The sequence below is a fragment of the Pristiophorus japonicus genome, chromosome 22 (genome assembly GCF_044704955.1).
Source record: "Pristiophorus japonicus isolate sPriJap1 chromosome 22, sPriJap1.hap1, whole genome shotgun sequence".
In the NCBI taxonomy this organism is placed as follows: domain Eukaryota; kingdom Metazoa; phylum Chordata; class Chondrichthyes; family Pristiophoridae; genus Pristiophorus; species Pristiophorus japonicus.
Genome location: NC_091998.1, coordinates 15,997,027 through 16,013,043, shown reverse-complemented (window position 1 = coordinate 16,013,043; position 16,017 = coordinate 15,997,027). Strand labels below are relative to the sequence as shown.

The 16,017-nt window shown below is 48.2% G+C and overlaps 1 protein-coding gene across 6 annotated transcripts in view; it reads right to left on the bottom strand.

The window, feature by feature from the left end:
• Nucleotides 1-16,017, bottom strand: part of kcnma1a (potassium large conductance calcium-activated channel, subfamily M, alpha member 1a) — a 1,078,477-nt gene that overhangs the window by 255,316 nt on the left and 807,144 nt on the right. The window lies entirely within an intron of this gene.

Below are 16,017 nucleotides of genomic sequence, written 5' to 3'. Positions count from 1 at the left end.
GTCCCTGACGACTACGGGTGCGGGAAGTGCATCCACCTGCAGATCCTGACAGACCACATTGCGGCACTGGAGTTGCAGGTGGATGAACTCTGGAGCGTCCACGATGCTGAGAATGATGTGAATAGCACGTTTAGTGAGTTGGTCACACTGCAGGTAAAGGTTACACAGCCAGATAGGGAATGGAAGACCAGCAGGAAGAGCAGTGCAAGGAAGGTAGTGCAGGGGACTCCTGCGGTCATCCTCCTGCAAAACAGATACACCGCTTTGAGTACTGTTGAGGGCGTAACTCATCAGGGGAAGGCAGCAGCAGCCAAGTTCATGGCACCGTGGGTGGCTCTGCTGCACAGGAGGGCAGGAAAAAGAGTGGGAGAGCGATAGTGATAGGGGATTCAATTGTAAGGGGAATAGATAGGCGTCTCTGCGGTGGCAACCGAGACTCCAGGATGGTAAGTTGCCTCCCTGGTGCAAGGGTCAAGGATGTCTCAGAGCGGGTGCAGGACATTCTGAAAAGGGAGGGTGAACAGCCAGTTGTCGTGGTGCATATACGTACCAACGATATAGCTAAAAAACGGGATAAGGTCCTGCGAGACGAATTTAGGGAGCAAGGAGCTAAATTAAAAAGTAGGACCTCAAAAGTAGTAATCTCAGGACTGCTACCAATGCCACGTGCTAGTCAGAGTAGGAATCGCAGGATAGCTCGGATGAATACGTGGCTTGAGGATTGGTGCAAAAGGGAGGGATTCAAATTCCTGGGACATTGGAACCGGTTCTGGGGGAGGTGGGACCAGTACAAACCAGACGGCCTGCACCTGGGCAGGACCGGAACCAATGTCCAAGCGGGAGTGTTTGCTAGTGCTGTTGGGGAGGAGTTAATGTGGCAAGTGGATGGGAACCTATGCAGGAAGGCAGAGGGAAATAAAAGGGAGACAGAGGCAAACGATAGAAAGGAGAATAGTAAAGGTGGAGGGCAGAGAAACCCAAGGCAAAAAACAAAAAGGGTCACATTACAGCAAAATTCTAAAGGGGCAAAGTGCGTAAAAAAGACAAGCCTGAAGGCTCTATGCCTCAAAGCGAGGAGTATTCGGAATAAGGTGGACAAATTAACTGCGCAGATAGCAGTTAATGGATATGATGTAGTTGGCATCACGGAAACATGGCTCCAGGGTGACCAAGGCTAGGAACTCAACATCCAAGGGTATTCAACATTTAGGAAGGATAGACAGAAAGGAAAAGGAGACGGGGTGGCGTTGCTGGTTAAAGAGGACATTAATGCAATAATAAGGAAGGACATTGGTTTGAATGATGTGGAATCGGTATGGGTGGAGCTACGGAATACCAAAGAGCAGAAAACGCTGGTGGGAGTTGTGTACAGGCCACCAAACAGTAGTAGTGAGGTTGGGGACAGCATCAAACAAGAAATAAGGAATGTGTGCAATAAAGGTACAGCAGTTATCATGGGCGACTTTAATTTACATATAGATTGGGCTAACCAAACTGGTAGCAATGCGGTGGAGGAGGATTTTCTGGAGTGCATTAGGGATGGTTTTCCAGACCAATATGTCGAGGAACCAACTCGAGAGCTGGCCATCCTAGACTGGGTGATGTGTAATGAGAAGGGACTAATTAGCAATCTTGTTGTGCGAGGCCCCTTGGGGAAGAGTGACCATAATATGGTAGAATTCTTTATTAAGATGGAGAGTGACACAGTTAAATCAGAAACTAGGGTCCTGAACTTAAGGAAAGCTAACTTCAACGGCATGAGGCGTGAATTGGCTAGAATAGACTGGCGAGTGATACTTAAAGGGTTGACGGTGGACAGGCAATGGCAAACATTTATAGACCACATGGATGAACTTCAACAATTGTACATCCCTGTCTGGCGTAAAAATAAAACTGGGAAGGTGACTCAACCGTGGCTAACAAGGGAAATTAAGGATTGTGTTAGATCCAAGGAAGAGGCATATAAATTGGCCAGAAAAAGCAGTAAACCTGAGGACTGGGAGAAATTTAGAATTCAGCAGAGGAGGACAAAGTGTTTAATTAGGAGGGGGAAAATAGAGTACGAGAGGAAGCTTGCCGGGAACATAAAAACTGACAGCAAAAGCTTCTATAGATATGTGAAGAGAAAAAGAGCAGTGAAGACAAACGTAGGTCCCTTGCAGTCGGACTCGGGTGAATTTATAATGGAGAACAAAGAAATTGAACAAATACTTTGGTTCTGTTTTCACGAAGGAAGACACAAATAACCTTCCAGATGTATTATGGGACCGAGGGTCTAGTGAGAAGGAGGAATTGAAGGATATCCTAATTAGGCGTGAAATTGTGTTGGGGAAATTGATGGGATTCAAGGCCGATAAATCCCCGGGGCCTGATTGTCTGCATCCCAGAATACTAAAGGAAGTGGCCCTAGAAATAGTGAATGCATTGGTGATCATTTTCCAACAGTCTATCGACTCTGGATCAGTTCCTATGGACTGGAGGGTAGCTAATGTAACACCACTTTTTAAAAAAGGAGGGAGAGAGAAAACGGGTAATTATAGACCGGCTAGCCTGACATCAGTAGTGGGGAAAATGTTGGAATCAATTATTAAGGATGAAATAGCAGCGCATTTGGAAAGCAGTGACAGGATCGGTGCAAGTCAGCATGGATTTATGAAAGGGAAATCATGCTTGACAAATCTTCTGGAATTTTTTGAGGATGTAACCAGTAGAGTGGACAAGGGAGAACCAGTGGATGTGGTGTATTTGGACTTTCAAAGGGCCTTTGACAAGGTCCCACATAAGAGATTGGTGTGCAAAATCAAAGCACATGGTATTGGGGGTAATGTACTGACGTGGATAGAAAATTGGTTGGCAGACAGGAAGCAGAGAGTCGGGATAAATGGGTCCTTTTTGGAATGGGAGGCAGTGACTAGTGGAGTCCCACAGGGCTCAGTGCTGGGATCCCAGCTCTTTACAATATACATCAATGATTTGGATGAAGGAATTGAGTGTAATATCTCCAAGTTTGCAGATGACACTAAACTGGGTGGCGGTGTGAGCTGTGAGGAAGACGCTAAGAGGCTGCAGGGTGACATGAACAGGTTAGGTGAGTGGGCAAATGCATGGCAGATGCAGTATAATGTCGATAAATGTGAGGTTATCCACTTTGGTGGCAAAAACACAAAAGCAGAATATTACCTGAATGGCAGCAGATTAAGAAAAGGAGATGCAACGAGACCTGGGTGTCATGGTTCATCAGTAATTGAAAGTTTGCATGCAGATACAGCGGGCGGTGAAGAAGGCAAATGGCATGTTGGCCTTCATAGCTAGGGGATTTGAGTATAGGAGCAGGGAGGACTTACTGCAGTTGTACAGGGCCTTGGTGAGGCTTCACCTGGAATACTGTGTTCCATTTTGGTCTCCTAATCTGAGGAAGGACGTTCTTGCTATTGAGGGAGTGCAGCGAAGGTTCACCAGACTGATTCCAGGGATGGCTGGACTGACATATGAGGAGAGACTGGATCACTGGGCCTTTAGACATTGGAGTTTAGAAGGATGAGGGGGGGATCTCATAGAAACGTATAAGATTCTGACGGAACGGGACAGGTTAGATGCGGGAAGAATGTTCCTGATGTTGGGGAAGTCCAGAGCCAGGGGACATAGTCTTAGGATAAGGGGTAGGCCATTTAGGACTGAAATGAGGAGAAACTTCTTCACTCAGAGAGTTGTTAACCTGTGGAATTCCCTGCCGCAGAGAGTTGTTGATGCCAGTTCATTGGATGTATGCAAGAGGGAGTTAGATATGGCCCTTACGGCTAAAGGGATCAAAGGGTATGGAGAGAAAGCGGGAAAGGGGTACTGAGGTGAAGGATCAGCCATGATCTTATTGAATGGTGGTGCAGGCTCGAAGGGCCGAATGGCCTGCTCCTGCACCTATTTTCTATGTTTCTATGTTTCTAAACAAAACATGGTGGAAGAACTTACTGAACTAACTATGAGTCAGAACTGACATGAAATGTCCTGCTTTATCTCTTACATCTATATATATATAAAATCTGCACCCGTCTCTGGTCAATGTTTTCCATTTACACCCTCCCACCAGCAGTGGTGCTGTAGTATCCCAGTTTTGGGTTGTCCAGTTCCTCGGCCTGCACTGCAGGAAAACTCCCAGTGGCCAAGGTTAACCTTTGGAACACTCAGCCTGTCCGCCTGGTCCTGGGAAGGGGGGGCGGCGGGTGGGGGGGTGGGGAGGAGAAGTGGTCGGAGCCATTTTGAGATCCAGGGCTCATTCATCTGGAACCAGCGAGTTGCCCGCCTCCAAATGGACGTCCTGATCCAGACTGGCACACCATTGGGCAAAGCACCCAGAGGTTGCAGTCTGCACAAGGGTATGCAACAGCAGTTTGCCACATGGTGCTCGGACATCTCCACCATCCTCCCCGACACTGCTGGAGGACAGAATACATGTGCTTTGTTAAAATGTGGTGCAAAACCAGCACATGACTCTGAGATGTCCTTGGGAGTTCTGAGACCAGAATCCAGTGGTCAAGGTGGTCTTAATCCAGAACATCACCCTTCAAAGAGTCCTTCAAGTGTCTGATCCTTCTGATGTGTAGTAATTTTCAGATCTGTGAATAGAACAGAGATCTTTTTAAAACACAGAACAAGGTAAATTATCATTGTCTACTGCAACAATAAATCTGTTTACAATTACTTTTCCGTATATTCCATTAGTGACCAGAATTTCAAACGTTGCACGGAAAAGCTCACATTTCGTCTCTTTTACACTTCTCTTTATCGATAAATACTACACATTGATGTGTATGCTGAAAGTACATGGAGGATTCTACCGTACCTGAAGGGGTTTCTTTTTCGTATTTGTCTCCATTCTCTTCTTTCCCCACTTGATACCAGTTTTCCAGTCCCACATCCCGAGTAGAATTGAAGCCTTCAATACCTTGGCTGTCCACGCTTCAAGATACAACTGCTGCAAATTTCTGTCAATGTTCCGCCACTTGTGGTGTCTAAACCTGCAGGAGCCGCTACCCTTATATTTATGTCGAATATAAAATCTGGTCCTTTAGTACTTACCACCAATGCTGCCACCGCAAGATTCTGAAAATCCATTAGCAGGATAGGCGCACCAACGTCAGTGTTCTATCTTAGGCCAACATCCCCAGCATCGAAGCTCCGTTGGACGGGCCACATCGTCCGCATGCCCGATACGAGACTCCCAAAACAAGCGCTCCCCTCGGAGCTCCGACACAGCAAGCGAGGCCCAGGTGGGCAGAGGAAACACTTCAAGGGCACCCTCAAAGCCTCCTTGAAAAAGTGCAACATCCCTACTGACACCTGGGAGTCCCTGGCCCAAGACCGCCCAAAGTGGAGGAGAAGCATCCGGGAAGGCGCCAAACACCTCGCGTCTCTTCACTGGGAGCAAGCAGAGGCCAAGCGCCAACAGCGGAAGGAGCACACAACAACTAAAGCACCACACACATCCGTCCCTTCAACCACCGTCTGCCCCACCTGTGACAGAGACTGTAGGTCCCGCACCGGACTCATCAGTCACCTGAGAACTCATTTATAGTGTGGAAGCAAGTCTTCCTCGACTCTGAGGGACTGCCGATAGTACTAATGGAGTATGCCATGTGTAATGTATTTGCTTCATGGGTTCTTTGCTTAAGAATTCATAGCAACACATTGCTATTAAGAACGAGTCGGTTTATTAGCAAAAAGTTTAACAATCACATTACACATTACCAGTTCATCCACCAGGGTCACAACCACCTGCCTCATCATGGATCCCCTGAACTCAAATGGCTGGGGTTTTATTGAGCTTGTGAACATCACGTGACTGGCTAAGCCACTCACAATGCAACAGCTCTACAACTCTTTTTGTTGTAAAACAAAATAAACAATTAAATCAAGTGTCCCCGGATTAAAGGCGGGGGGGGGTGGGGGAGAGGTGTGGGGGGGGGGGGGAGGTGGAGGGGAACACTCCAAACACTTTTCAAATGCCCTTTTTTTTCCCTGTTTTTTTTTGGGGGGGGTTTTAGGGCAGTAAAAGCACACAAATTATACAAGTGCCCCCTGGCTTAAAGGGGGGGACACTAAAACCCTGGCACAATAAACAAATTAAACTTTAAATGTATAAAATCAAATTAAAATTTGGTTGCCGGCGGTGATGATGCACTCCAGTCCCTCCGGCGCCCACCTCTCGCAGAAGGCCGCAAGTGTACCGGTGGACACCGCGTGCTCCATCTCCAGGGACACCCTGGCGCGGATGTAAACGCAGAAGGGAGGCAGGCAGTCGGGCTGAACGACCCCCTCGACCGCCCGCTGCCTGGACCGGCTGATGGCCCCCTTGGCCGTGCCCAGGAGCAGTCCTACGAGGAGGCCCTCGGACCAACCGGTCTCCTTTGCACAGGGTGCCCAAAGATCAGGAGTGTGGGACTGAAGTGCAACCAGAATTTGAGGAGCAGCCCTTCAAATAATGGAATAGGGGCTGCAGCCTTGCACATTCCATAAAAAAGTGGAACATGGCCTCTCCCAGACCGCAGAAATTGCAGGCGGCCTGGGAACCCGTGAACCGACTTAAACACTTATTGCACGGGACTGCTCCGTGCACCACCCTTCAGGCCAAGTCCCCAATAAATAGTGGGAGGACTCCCGTGTAGAGTGCACTCCATTGGGGATCCCCGCCTCCTCCGGGCAGCAAGATGGTACGCCATGGCGTGTCTGGATGGCAGATGAGGATGGCAAGGTGGAGAGTGTGCAGAAGCAGCCCGTACAGGAAACCCCTCCACGCAGGACTGAAAGGCACGGAGGGGCAACAGCTCTACAAACCTGTGAGCATCCTCACAGGTGCATACATTACATCATGCAACTAATTGGAATATGAAGCACATCTTAAATTAAATTGATCCATGCCTTTACCCCAAATAATTGGCTCCATTAGCGCTTTCCGTTCCCCCACTGTACTCTGGAATTTGTGAAATAACATTCATATGACCGAAAGTAACTTTATTAAAAAAGACTTGCATTTATATAGCGCCTTTCACGACCTCAGGACATGGCCAAAGAGCTTTACAGCCAATTAAGTACTTTTGAATTGCAGTTACAGTTGTAATGTAGGAAACGCAGCAGTCAATATCCACACAGCTCCACAAAAAGCAATGAGATAATGACCGGATCATCTGAATTGTTTGTGGTATTGGTTGAGGGAGAACTCCCCTGCACTTCTTTGAGTAGGGGATCTTTTACTTCCGCCAAGGTTTAATGTCTCATCCGAAAGACGGCACCTACGGCAGTGCGGCACCCCCTCAGCACTGCACTGGGAGTGTCAGCCCAGTTTATGTGTTCAAGTCTCTGGAGTGGGGATTGAACCCACAAACCTTCTGATTCAGGAGCGAGAGTGCTATTTTCCACATGGCGCGCAGAAACATTTGACGACCTGAATTTCTGCTTCAAAATGACTGCAACCAGGTTGGTAAAAACCTGTGAACTTCAACATTAGTTAAGTGATTGTTAACATTTAATGACAAGCCTTGCAAATCACTGGCAGCCTGAAGTGCTGGTACAAGAAACGGTTTATCCACTTCATATCATGGTTGAGAATGCAGGCAGTGTGCGAGACCCAGCGGTGCAATGCACCTAGATTAAAGAGCAATAACACATGCAATGATTTTATTAGGGATGCATCAACTTGTGTTAAACTAGAAGTCCTGCTTCACTTCCCAGGACAGTACTTCAAACTGGTGCCTGGGCTCCACATCGAAATCCTGATATACTGCCAGCTGAATATCTCGAAAGCTGCATAAAAACTGCCCCCGGCAGCAGACTGCGGTTTGCTGGTGATGGCTGACAAAAAACCCATCCTTTACTGCTTATAAATACAGCAGAGTGTCACATGAATCGGAATGGCACCAGCCATTATAATTACACCATGGTCGAGTTAAGGATTATATGTGTAGCTTAGATTGTTTGAATCCCTGCTTATTTATTTACAGATTCTGTCAAGGCTGCAGGATAAGGGCAGCTTGATAAATGCACAGTCCTTCAGCTCAAACTGCACAACATCCAACAAGTCCTTCCAACAGTTCACAGCTCGTGATATTCTAGCAACATTCTTACAAATGCATAGATTTTTGGGGGCTGTGGATTACTTTGGGCAGGATCTGTCAGAGTTTTGAGCGTGTCCCTGTGGTGGGACATCTGGTCCTCAGTGTTATTTTACTGCTGCGGTTACATTACTGCCCCATCCAGATCTTTAAAGAATGACATAGAATGGACAGCACAGAAACAGGCCACGGCCCAACGGGTCCGTGCCGGTGTTTATGCTCCACATCCGAGCCTCCTCCCACCCTCCTTCATCTCACCCCATCAACATATCCTTCTATACTTCCTCCCTCACGTATACTTATTGAGCTTTCCCTTAAATGCATCTAATGCTCCTTCAGTGAGCTTGTCTCTTCCCACAGCGCATGGCGGGCGGGGGGGGGTAAAGGTGCCAGTGCGTCAGACAGCGACTGTGCCAAGCATTGGCACCACGAGTGTACTGTGAACATACCACCGTGTTTGTGGCACTGATGTGGGTGCTGCACCGGGAGTCTGCACTTTACGAGGCGCGCACACCGTAAAGGAGAAACCGATCTTTGCACCCCACCCCCACCCCCACCCCCACCCTGCCCTCAACAGCAGCGCAATAACAAATCTCCTTAAAAAAGTATTTTGTCCCTAAAAAAGCAAACTTGCGATCTGTTCACTATTGGGCCATACCAGCCTGAATCGCTCATTGCTCAAGGTCACGGCCCCTCCCACTATGGAGCAAGTGCACAGACATGCCGGACTGATTCAAACGAGGCTTTGCAGATGGAAGCACATGCTACCGTGTGACACCCTTTCTGTGCAATGGCCACCTCAGATGCCGAGCGTAATAATAAAATCCTGCCATTTGAGGAAAGAACAGACAAGCCTCCATTGATATCGAACCCAGCATAACCTCAGGAGGTCTGAAAATACTTCACAGCTCATGAATTATTTCTAAGGGCAGGCAGCTGAGTTGCACACAGCAAGGCCTCACAAACAGTGTGAGCCGGATGGCCATATTGGTGGTGTTGGCTGAATGGTAAATGTTGGCCAGAGCACCAGCAGAAACCCCCCACCCCAAGATCTTCTTCGAATAATGCCGCGGGATTTTTTTTACATCCCCCTGAATAGGCAGACAGAGCCTCGGTTGCAACATCTCATCCAAAAGCCAGCACCAACGCAACACTCGGTCAGTCCTGCACTGATGTGTCAGCCAGCATTACGGGGGTAAAGGTCAAAGCCAGCAGGGGCACAAGACTGGCAGTAGCAAAATGTCCGCCCTTTACACACCCCGCTTGATATCACTTTCCATTGGCTTCCTGATAGGCGGGCAATTGGCACCCGCCCAGTTTGTGCTGCTGCTGAAGTTCCATTCTACAACTTCTAACTTTATAATCCTGCAATACAGTATGTAAAAATCTTTGTCCTGCCCCATGTTCATAGTGAATGATATCAGCAGTTTCCAGTCACAACCTTTCAATCATTACATAAAGAATGATTGCCACTCTCAGTGCAAAGGGCAGTGTCGACTCTGTCATGTATGTACTTTTGGAATCACTAGCCACTAGATGGCATCACTGTTGGAGGCCATTGGGCTGCACGCATGTCTGTGCAGCCCAAGTGTAAAAGGCCAGCCATTTTGTATATTATTCACTTTGGGCCTTAATAAAGCAGAGCCAAGGTTATACCTCTTGGAGTTAAACAGTACTCAGTCTAACAGTTATTGCATACACAATATTTGGCGACGAGGCAACAAGAACCTTTGCATGCAAAAATGAGCACAATTGGAGCGATTTGTGGAAGGAGAAGATTGGGCAGACTTTGTGAGCTATTTGAGCCAGTTCTTCGTGGCCAACAAAATGGAGGAGGTCGGCGACACAGATCGGCACCGGACGGAGTTCCTCACGGTTTGCGGTCCAAAAATTTATGGTCTGATAAAGAATCTATTCCTGCCTGTGAGTCCAACAGAGAAGACGTATGAAGAATTGTGTACACTAGTACAGGACCAGCTTAAAGCAGACGACGATATCATCATCTCGAGATACAGATGTTACACGCATGTTCGCTCAGAGGGCCAGAATGCGGCGGAATTCGTTGCCGACCTGAGACGTCCAGTGGTACCGAGTAAGTTCGGGGCTGTGTTGGCAGACATGCTGCGGGACTTCTTTGTAATCGGCATCAACCACGAGGTGATCCTGCGTAAACTGCTGGCGGTGGAGACGTTGGACTTGAACAGGACTATCACGATCGCTCAGTTATACATGACGATGGATAGAAGTCTAAAGCAGATATCAGTGAAAAATCAAAACTCGGCAAGTACTGTAAATATGATTGATTCGGTGTTCGGCAGAGCGGCACATGGCAGGGCCTATCTGACTGCGTACGCAAAACCTGTGGCTGCCCAAAGTCCGCCAGCAGGAATGCATCCGATTTCTCTATGTTGGCGTTGTGGGGGAAATCACCGGCACCAGCAGTGCCAATTTAAGCAATATAGTTGCAAAGGCTGTCGAGAGTGGGGCATCTCCAGCGCAAGTGTCTGCAGATGAGCAAGCGACACATCACATGGAGGATGATGGTCAGACTAGCGTGGATCAGGATACTCAATCCGAGATACCAGAGGAGGAAGTGTATGGACTGTACTCGTTCCTAACTAAGAGCAAACCGATAATGATCAACGTGAAATTTAATGGGGTGCCGGTATCAATGGAACTAGACACGGGGGCGAGTCAATCGATAATGAGCCAGAGGGCATTCGACAAGCTGTGGGGTACTAAGGCTGTGAGGACCAGGCTGAGTCCAGTCAATGCCAAGTTGCGCACGTACACCAAAGAACTCATAACGGTGATTGGCAGTGCCACAATTAAAGTGTCGTATGACGGTGCGGTTCACGAGTTACCGTTATGGATTGTCCCAGGCAATGGCCCAACGTTTGGCAGGAACTGGCTTGAAAAAATCAGATGCAACTGGAACGATATCAAGGTGTTGTTGTCGTCGGAAGATACATGTGCCCAAGTACTGAGCAAGTTCCCCTCGCTGTTCGAACCAGGAATCGGCAACTTCACGGGAGCCAAGGTGCAGATCCACGTGGACTCGGATGCAAGACCCGTCCATCATAAAGCTCGGGCAGTTCCGTATATGATGAGGGAGAAGGTCGAAATCGAACTGGACAGACTCCAGCATGAAGGGATCGTATCACCGGTTGAATTTAATGAAAGGGCCAGCCCCATTGTTCCTGTGCTGAAAAGTGATGGCACAGTCAGAATCTGTGGAGACTACAAGGCTACGATCAACAGTTTCGAAACAGGATCAGTACCTGTTACCGAAGGCTGATGACTTGTTTGCAACGCTAGCCGGGGGGAAGTCGTTCACCAAACTGGACTTGACATTGGCTTACATGACACAGGAGCTGGTCGAGGCGTCGAAGGGACTTACGTGCATTAACACGTATAAAGGACTGTTTATTTATCACAGGTGCCCTTTTAGAATTCGCTCGGCAGCAGCAATATTTCAGTGGAACATGGAGAGTCTACTGAAGTCCGTTCCCAGAACCGTCGTGTTCCAAGATGACATCCTGATCACAGGTCGTGACTCCGGGGAACATCTGAACAACCTGGAAGAGGTTTTAAATCGTTTGGACAAAGTGGGACTCAGAGTGAAAAGCTCAAAGTGCGTCTTCATGGCACCAGAGGTCGAATTCCTGGGGAGGAAAATTGATGGCATCAGGCCCAGGGAGGCAAAAACCAAGGCCATCAAGAATGCACCCAAGCCGCAGAATGTGACGGAGCCGCGTTCGTTCCTGGGTCTACTCAACTACTTCGGTAACTTCCTACCTAAATTGAGAACCTTATTAGAACCACTGCACATGCTGCGAAGAAAAGGCGACAACTGGGTGTGGGGTGTGTCTCAAAACAGAGCTTTTGAGAAAGCCACTGATCTGCTATGCTCGAACAAGCTGCTGGTACATTATGACCCATGTAAACGTTTAGTATTGGCCTGTGATGTTTATGAAATTGGTTGCATACTCCAACAAGCTAATGATTCGGGTAAACTTCAGTCAGTCACGTTTGCTTCAAAAAGTTTGTCTAAAGCGGGAAGAGCCTACAGCATGGTAGAGAAAGAAGCACTAGCCTATGTGTATGGGGTTAAAAAGATGCATCAGTACCTATTTGGTCTTCGGTTTGAACTGGAGACAGATCACAAGCCGCTCATTTCACTGTTCTCTGAAAACAAAGGTATTAATACCAATGCTTCATCCCGCACCCAGAGGTGGGCACTGACATTATTCGCTTATGATTATGTCATTCGCCATAGACCTGGCACCGAGAATTGTGCCAATGCTTTGAGCCGTCTGCCGTTGCCCACACCGGAGGTGGAAACGCCACAACCGGCGGACCTATTGTTAGTTATGGATGCTTTTGCGAGTGAAGGAACCCCTGTCACGGCTCAACAAGCTAAGACCTGGACCAGCCAGGACCCGATTTTATCGGTGGTGAAGAGTTGCATCCTCAAAGGTGATTGGTCTGTCAATGTGCGAGGAGACCAAAACTTTACATTCGTCGCAAAGACGAACTGTCTATTCAGTCGGATTGTATACTGTGGGGCCAGGGACCCAGGAGCAGCACGGGCCAGCCCACACTGTGATATGTGTGCGCACTAGGTCCGTGCAGCAGAGCAGGTCTCCAGTTGTCTTGGGTATCCTTGCCACTGGACCAAGACCTAGCTCTGACAAGCCCGTGTGGTGGCTGGTGTGCAACAGCCACCCCACGTTAAAAAAATCCACGCACAGGCACCTTCCACCCTTCAGGATGTAGTTCGGGTTCTTCATTCGAAACACCTGTGAACTCATCCTTTTTTTTTGGCGTGGAAGCAAGTCATCCTCATTTCGAGGGACTGCCTATGATGATACTGTGGGACAATCATGTTGTTATGCCCAAAAAAGGGAGAGAGAAATTTGTACGTGAGCTACATAGCACACATCCCGGCATTGTAATGATGAAAGCAATCGGCAGGTCTCATGTATGGTGGCCAGGAATTGACTCCGAGCTGGAATCATTGTGTGCATCAGTGCAACACTTGCATGCAGCTCTGCAAAGCACCAGCGGAATCGCCACTGAGTCTGTAGTCGTGGCATGGTCCAGGATCCACATAGACTTTGCAGGTCCCTTCCTGGGAAAGATGTTTTTAGTTGTGGTGGATGCATATTCGAAGTGGATAGAGTGTGTAATCATGTCATCCAGCACATCCACAGCTACCATTGAGAATCTCAGTGTCATGTTCGCGACACATGGTCTGCCTGACATCGTTGTTAGCAACCACGGATCGTGCTTCACCAGTCAGGAGTTTCAAGAGTTCATGAAACTCAATGCTATCAAACATGTAAGGTCAGCACCGTTCAAATCTGCAGAATGTGCTGTCCAAATCATAAAGCAGCGTATGAAGCGAGTAACCCAAGGGTCACTGCAGACCCGCCTGTCATGCATACTGCTTAGTTACAGGACAAGACCGCCACGCTTACCGGGGTCTCACCTGCTGAACTAATGATGAAGAGAGGTCTTAAGACCAAGCTATCTCTTGTACACCCTGACTTGAATAATCATGTTGAATATAGAAGACAAAGTCAGCAAAGGTATCACGATCGCGCAGCTGTGTCATGCGATATTTCTGTAAATGATCCTGTATATGTTCTGAATTATGGTCAGGGTTCCACGTGGATCGCTGGTACTGTCATGGCCAAGGAGGGCAACAGAGTATTTATTGTCAAGCTCAAAAATGGGCAAACATGCAGGAAACACATGGATTAGACAAAGCTGCGGCACACAGATGAACCGGAACAGTCGGAGGAAGAGACAATCAACGACCAACCAACCTACCCCCAGTCATCAGAGGACTCAGTGGTCATCAGTGAATCGGGACTTTCAATCACTGACATGTTCAATGAAAATGGACTTTCAATCCCTGACATGGCCATTGCCACTCCCACCAGCTCAGCCACCCAGCCACCAGTCACAACAGACTCTGAACACTCACCCAAGGCTGGAGTTGAACTGAGATAGTCGACCCGGGAGCACAGAACACTGGACTGTCTCAATTTATAAAAGACCATGTTAATATCTCAGAGGCGGGTATTGTCATGTATGTAATTTTGGGATCACTAGCCACTAGATGGCATCACTGTTGGAGGCCATTGGGCTGCACACACAAAAGGCCAGCCATTTTGTATATTAGTCACTTTGGGCCTTAATAAAGCACAGCCAAGGTCATACCTCTTGGAGTTAAACAGTACTCAGTCTAACAGTTATTGCATACACAACAGACTCCTGACGCAATTCCCATTGTTTGGATGGGATAGGACAGGACCTACAGATAGGACCTGTAGGAAGGACCTATAGGGCAGGACATATAGATAGGACCCGTAGGAAGTACCTATTAGATAGGACCGATAGGAAGTACCTATAGATAGGGCCTATAGGAATGACCTATAGAAAGGACCTATAGGAAGGACCAATAGGAAGGACCTATAGAAAGGACCTATTTACCTTAGCAGAGAGGTCAACAACCAGGGGGCATAGATTTAAAGTAATTGGTAGGAGGTTTAGAAGGGATCTGAGGGGATGTTTTCACCCAGAGGGCGGTGGGGGTCTGGAACTCACTGCCTGAAAGGGTGGTAGAGGCAGAAACCCTCACTGCGTTTAAAAAGTACTTGGATGTGCACTTGAAGCGCTGTAACCTACAGGGCTTCAGACCAAGTTTTGGAAAGTGGGATTAGGCTGGATAGCGTTTTGTCGGCCGGCGCGGACACGATGGGCCGAAATGGCCTCCTTCCGTGCTGTAAATTTCTATGATTCTATGATATCAAACTAAAGCCCTGCTTGCCTGTTCAAGAAGATGTTAAAGATCCCTGGCATTATTCAAAGCAGAGCTCACCTCGTTTGCGAGCCAACATCCCTCGCTTGACCAACATCACCAAAAACAATCACCGAGAAATCAGCCGTTCAGTTTGCAGGGCTTTGCGGACAGAAAGCTGCAGCCATGTTTGCCTAGAGGTGACGCATTTGGGGACCGAGTTCCTTCACATGATCAGGTGCCACATCAATGCAAATATGGTTCGAACAGTCCTTTCTGTTCCAGGGTTGTTCAGCCCAGGCACCGAGAAGGTTTGCACAGCAACAGATACAACAACAACTTGCATTTATATAGCATTTAACGTCCCAAGGAGTTTCACTTGAGTATTATGAGATAAAAATTTAACATCAAACCGCATAAGGAGAAATTAGCGCAGGTGACCTAAAGCTTAGTCAAAGAGGGAGGTTTTAAGGAGTGTCTTGAAGGAGGAAAGACAGGTAGAGAGGCGGAGAGGTTTAGGGAGGGAGTTCCAGAGCTTGGGGCTCAGGCAACAGAAGGCACGGCCACCAATGGTTGAGTGATTATAATCAGAGTTGCTCAAGAGGGCAGAATTAGTGGAGCACAGACATCTCGGGGGGTTGTGGGGCTGGAGGAGATTACAGAGATAGGGAGGGGCGAGGGCCATGGAGGGATTTGAAAACAAGGATGAGAATTTTGAAATCGAGGCCAATGTAGGTCAGTGAGCGCAGGGGTGATGGGTGAGCGGGACTTGGTGCGGGTTAGGACACGGGCTGCCGAGTTTTGGATCACCTCTAGTTTATATAGGGTAGAATATGGGAGGCCAGCCAGGAGTGCGTCGGAATAGTCAAATCCAGAGGTAACAAAGGCATGGGTGAGGGCTTCAGCAGCGGATGAGCTGAGGCAGGGGCGGAGACGGGCAATGTTACGGAGGTGGAAATAGGCGGTCTGAGTTATGCTGCGGATATGTGGTTGAAAGCTCAGTTCAGAGTCAAATATGACACTAAGATTGCGAACAGTCTGGTTCAGACTCAGGCAGGCATTGGGGAGAGGGACGGAGTCAGTGGCTAGGGAACGGAGTTTGTG